We start from the raw sequence: 6,660 nt of genomic DNA, 5'->3' as shown, positions 1-6,660 counted from the left end.
GGTGAGTTGCCAGACTAAACATCTTGATGTACGTCTGGCTTGCCAGGCTATCTGGGTCCAGCAATACATAGCAATACCAGAGCCCGTCTACGGAGAGCCTGGCCACTCCCTTTTAAGTCCTATTGTACCGAATTTTGGTTGTAGTTCCACCAGAGTTCCACTGGGAGCGATCGCCCATGAGTGCGAAATGAATGGGAGTCTATGGGGCAAGACGGCTAAATTTGTCTCTTTCACCCGATTGCCATTGAGAAATCTCAGATTTGATTGTAGGATTTGCAAGTTCAACATGGGTTATAGGTCGAAAGTTGAATGAACAAGTACTTGGTCTGTGTACTTTTTGATCATTTCATTTCCTGTTTGGAATGGAATAACGAGAAATGAAAACCAGCTCGTTTATTCGTTTTTTAGTTTAGCTTAAAAAACGAAAAATGAGATTTTGGCTCGATTTTTCATTTATGGTTTAAAAGTCGGTTTATGGGTTCGATTTGCACACGTGGGCGGCGCTGAAACGGCCCTTTCATCTGATTGGTCAAACCGCTCCGCCTTCAGTAAGCTATGAGCTTTTCTTTCTGTCAGGCAGAATAAGAGTCAGTACGAGTGCGGCACTGACAAATGCACTTTAATAAAATAATGTCTGAAACCACCACTCACTGTTAACTACACACAATATTTGAAGCAGAAATATGTTGCTGGTCACGTAATTCGTGCTGCTGCGACTTGCAAGCAACCCCATTAATGTGAACTACAGTATATGACAGATTATATTAGCATATTGCCCATTGATAAATACAGTGCAAATAGTTCCGTCTCTTTGGATAAAAGGGAAGTGGAAATAAAAATCAATAATAGGCTGAACTGTACCATGATAATATGTCCGTAACATTTACCACTCTAGTCTTTTATTTACATCAAAAGGCAGGTAGGCGTGTGTGACATATAGCCTATGGGCTATAAATAATTTTGAAAATTGAATAGAAATAAAGTTTATATTTTTGAATATAAGCATGTGTAGCCTACTCAGTTTACATTAAAAGAAAGAGACAGAAAAGAGAGAAGCCAGAATCAGTGAATGTAAATTAATACTGACAAAATTACCAGGTTTGGGATTAATTATTATTATAATGAGAAATTGACTCCGCCTAGAACTTTAATGCTTCACCAGCCTCAGCTCAGACCCTCAGACTGGTCTGCTTATATCTTTTCTAACTGGTCAGACTTACTTTCCCAAAAAAATCCATCGACTTGAGTTATCGGTGTAATGAAGGCCGTAATACTTAATGCTGTCCACTAGAGGGGGCGACAGGATAATACGTGTTTTCTACTCTCTTTCCCTGTTTGCATCAGTTTAAATGACAAATAAATGCATGAATTTCATTCATAATAGGCCATATCTGTGTATCCACTCTCTAGTTTATTTTAAGATATTGTTATTCACACTGGTTTTTGCATTTAATGTTTGTCCATCTGGAACTTTTATTTGTCATGAGCTCTGTAGCCTACTAGAAAAAATATATGATTCAACAACACAAACTCTGTTTTTACTCGGCAAATTTGTTTTTCTTTCAAGTAAGCTATAGCCTACAAGTTATCCTGCTTTTTGCCATGGCTTTGCCATACTGGCCAGAATAAACAACATTTTCCCCACACGAGAAGTTTAAAAACCCTGCATTTAGTTTTTGTGAAGACGAGCGCATATCTTACAAAGGTTCCAGTTCTGTTTAGATGGAAAAATGGCTGCAATCCACTGTTCTGGGATCAGTCACACAGATGATGACCTTGCAGGGGCTTCAGGCCATATGTACAGTGTGACTCCTCAACCACAAACCAACGAATTGAAAGCTGGTGGTCATACTTCAGGAAAACAAAGGTGTAATAGTCCACACAGTCATGATATTTAGGGGGTTTATTTAATATACCTTTTCTTGCAGAATTTTTATTTAGTTTGAATCTAATATTCAATTAAAACACGTTATAAGAAAATAGCCCATTAATTTTATACCCGGCTTCACAGACAAGGCTAGTCCTAGACTAAATTGCATGTTTGAGCTGTTTTAAATGAGAACGTATCTTAAAATATGTCAGTGCAATTGTTTTGTCACAAGATGCACACCAGTAATGTTTTTTTCTGGGACATGTTTATAAATATATATTCGGAGATCGACTACTTTTGACTGACAAAATTCCAGCCACCGGAAAACTGATAAAGTGAGTCGTACAAAACCTTTCTTTTTAGTAAACTGTGTACACAAACCATGCTGGAGTTCATGTGTAGAGCCTCTGGTGATACTTCAGCACAGTTTGGTGTTGTGTCGAGCCGCATTAGTGTTTTAAAAATAGCGATTTTGATGCCATCATAGAAGTGCCCCATTCACTCCCATTCAAAAGGCATTTTGACCTAAAACGAAAATACAGTCAATCTTAAAAGTGGCGTTTCCATCCTATTTATGCTTTTACACGAAAGTTTGACTCGGGTAGATTAACAAAAAGAGCCTAGGTTCAATTTTGGCGAGAGTTACCCTTTAATGAATGCAAAGAACACTCACAATCTACGCTCTTCCACACAGGTCGGTATATGACTATATTAAATATTTAACTTATTTACATTTTTGTAATGGAATTGTTAAAAGGACAGTTAACAACTTCAAACTCTCCCATCATTCACTCACCCTAATGTTGTTCCAAAGACATATGGCTTACTTACATATAACAACATTTTTTGATATTATACACAATGTTAGTCTCACTCTCCGTTTACTTTCATTCAGTGTTCTTCTGTAAAATTAAAGTGAAAGGAGATTGTGGATAACATTCTATTCCACAGAAGAAAGTCATTCAACTTTGGACTGACGAGGTTTAGTAGACAGTTTTATTTTGGGGCAAAGATAGAATTTATAATTAAATACAAATTAACCTTTATTGCTGTACCTTTAGTTATCACACCAAACTTTTTCCTCTTTTACTTAAAGGTTTAATGGGAGAGAATGCGGATTTCGTGTCTCAGAGGAAGACTTGAACCAGTTTTTCATTGAAGCTACTCTTAGTACATGTGGAGATGAACAGCTTCAGGCAAACTCTGAAGAACTACATGCTCAAAGCAATCTGACTACACCTCACACCTGGAGACTGGTGTGGAGAACTATATAACTTTATAAAACATGGCCCGCATTTAAACTCTGGTTAGTTCAGAATTATTTTTTTTCCAAATTAAAGAAAATGATAAAGGGATAGTTCACCCAAAAATGAAAACGGTCATCATTTACTCACCCTCATGTTCCAAACCTGTATGAGTTTCTTTCTTGTGTTGAACACAGATGATGATATTTTGAAGAATGTTGGTAACACATTTGCTTCGTTTTAAAAGTCAAGACAGTCATCTTTATTTATATAGCGCCTTATTTATGACCAATCTGTATATACTGTATAAATAACAATATGGGTCAAAGACGATATTGTCACAGTGTCTGGTTTGTGTTTCCCCGGGTGTCCACTAGAGGTCTCTCTCCCTTACTGTCACCATTCATTCTGGAACTGCATTTCCCACGATCCTTTGTCTGTTCTCATCACTCATCATTGCACGCAGCTGTTTCTCATTAGTTTCTGTGTATAAATAGCCTGTCTGTTTTAGTCCTTGTCATGGAGTCGTCATATATTGTCACTACACTTCTGGTCTGCGTACGACCTGTTTCTTGTTTTGTTTATTGTGTATTTTGGATTGCTATCATGGATTTTGAACCTTGCCTGGATGACCACGAGATGGATTACACTTCAATAAACAACTATTTTCATACTGCATTTGGATCTACCTACTTTCCTGTGTGTCCCCGTGACAGATATGTCACCATTTTGTGTCTGAATCTGAAGACTAAAATTTCATTATTTAATATTATGTATCTGTATTATTATTATTTATTAATATTCATAATCAGTTGTATTATCTTATGAAGTGTAAAATGCACGAGTTAGACTATAGATTGCATGGACACAAGTGTTTAAGGAACATATTTTAGACACAAGGAGGGTAGCTGGGAGGATTATGTATTCTGCTTAAAGGTACGAGTAAAATGCAATGTTCACTTAGCAGAGAGTTCCAGTGATGATGATACTTCAGATGTGTACACTTGGTTTGCTCTTTGCAAGAAAATGAATGTTTCGACTGATGCAAATGTAGCATTTGTATACCACTAATATACACTGAGAAATAGTTTCTTAATGTGGAAAGGGGATTGTATCATGTGTAAGCATTAGCATATACGTTCTATCTTTAAACAATGTTTTTTCCACCTTACAAGGAAGTCGAAAGTCGTTCAGTTGTGTATTTAAGCCATAGACTAAAAAAATATGGACGTAGTGTCCGTGACGTCACCCGTAGGTTTCTGAAGAGCATTTTTGAAGCCTAAAGTGGGCGGATTCGGCCGTCGCCATCTTGGCCTCGCGTCACTCCTTGATAACAGAAAATGGGCAAAGAGGCGGGGCGTGAGTAGCCTGGCTACCAGAGTTAGCTCAGGGAGGTAATGCTATATGCTACTGACAGTACCAAGTCTGCGACTGCACAGAGCCTCGCGCTAAAGTGACAGTTGATGATGTAAAGCCAATTAAAAGTTCCTGTTTTTGCCCTTCGAAATATTATAATAGTTAAAAGACATGGCTACAAGTGAGACTGTGTATCGTGATTCTGTACTATTCTGCTAGTTGAAAATGTATTATGCAGTAACTTAATATGAGAGAGTGTGTGTGACAGTGATTTATGTGCATAACAGTTACATGTCAGTACACTTTTTTATAGTCTATGGTCCGTCAGCGCGGCATCGCTCGTCAAGTTCGTAGAGAGCTTATTCAGTCCATTTTAAATTCTGATTTGGCCGCCTCTCAAATGAGTTAAACCATAGATATATTACCTATGAAGTTCAAGTACGTTAAATGCGCTAGAAATCTGCGCTCATTCAAGGATGTGCATTTATTACATGGACGGAGAAAGCAACGACACCTGCAGGATTTCATCTGACGGTACATAAGCATATTATAATCTATCTGTTCCGTGAGAGCAGAACAAACGAGCCTTTATATCTATAGACGTTTTTAAATCTGAAAACTCAAAAAATGTACGAAATTGTCAGACATCCATTAGTGCATGTTCACAGAGGAAAACAACTGAAATACAGCGCTGATTGTTCTCTCGAACGATACTCGACGACAACGACGGAATCCAAAGCCGTGGGCGAAGTAATGGGTGTATTAAATTGTATGAAATAATCCCTAGAAAAGCACAAACACTGCAGAGATGGCAAGTTCAGCAGCTAAAATTTGCTGAGGTGAAGTGACGCAGGCACGCAGCTAACAGCAGACAAACGGCTAGCATTGACATCAGCGGGAATCCACCTGTCACTCAAAAGTGGACACACCCTTAATTATTCAGAACTTTAAATATTAATCAACTAAACGGATGAGTTAAAAAAAAAATTCACCCCCCTCACAGTTGTCATGAAGGGCAAAATTAGCTGTATAGACCAAAGCCACATAGAGATCCAGGCTGTAAACATGTTTTTTTTCTGCTGTAAAGTTGGTAATTTTAACATGGGGGAGATACAGATTTGACTCACTTCTGCAGCCAGCCTCAAGCGGCCAGTCAATGAATTGCAGTTTAACTCACTTCCGTGTTGGTTTCAAGAGAGAGACGGGGAGGTTGCCGCTTGATTTAAGCTCAATCTTACTGTACTACGGCAGAGAAACACGGAAACGCATAGACCTGGCATGAATATAACATTTTCTCAGAGTTGCTCTCCTGACATATAGACCTTGAGGCTGGGTAATAAGCTGAAGATGGCACATATTCTGTGGAGTAGGGCTGCAACAAACGATTATTTTGATAATCGATTAATCGGACGATTATTTTTACGATTAATTGGTTTATGTACTTATATTTTAGTTTTGCCCATTTTTTCCCAAGTAAATTATTAACAAAGGGTCTTTATCATTCAACATAGACTTTTTAGAGATTTTAACCATTTTGCATTGTCATATCCTCATCAAAAACATACCTGGAGTTGGAGTTGTGTTTTATTATGTGTTAGTAATCCTTTGTCGAACTCTTCTGCAATCAAAACACTGACCCATACGTACTCTAGCAAATTTCACAAGGAGATTTCAAATAATGTTTTCACCATGGCAGTCCTTTGGGCTCCTAAAGTAGTTTAACATCCCGAACAAAGCTTAAGGAATCTTGCAGAACATATTTTCACGAAGAATAAGAATAAAACAGAATACAGTTGCAGTAAATTGCATTTTATAAATTTTTTCCTGTAAACACACAGCTTATACCTGGGAAACAGCTTTATAGCTTATGCTGTGAAATCAATCAGAAAGTTCAAAGTAGCTCAACTTTATGGTAATGAGCTATGACGTGGTTCAGCGGCAAGCAGCGGCAAACGCCAGCAACCAATCGGAATATAGACGTCCTTCGCGCTCGCTGATTCCGGAGAAACATACGATGTAAACTTTCGTTCCTACCAAAACATTAGTTCCGAGAAAAAATAATTAATTGCAGAGTTTAACCATCATAGAGTGAAAGTGTATCATTTGCATGTGTTTTTAAGTCCTGTCAGTTTAACAGGGCGCGCTTGACAGGGCATAAGAACGAGCAGAGAGAGAGAGCCCCGGCCGCGC

The sequence above is a fragment of the Leuciscus leuciscus genome (assembly GCF_965113295.1).
Source record: "Leuciscus leuciscus genome assembly, chromosome: 13".
Classification (NCBI taxonomy): Eukaryota; Metazoa; Chordata; class Actinopteri; order Cypriniformes; family Leuciscidae; genus Leuciscus; species Leuciscus leuciscus.
Note: the sequence above shows the minus strand (reverse complement) of the source record.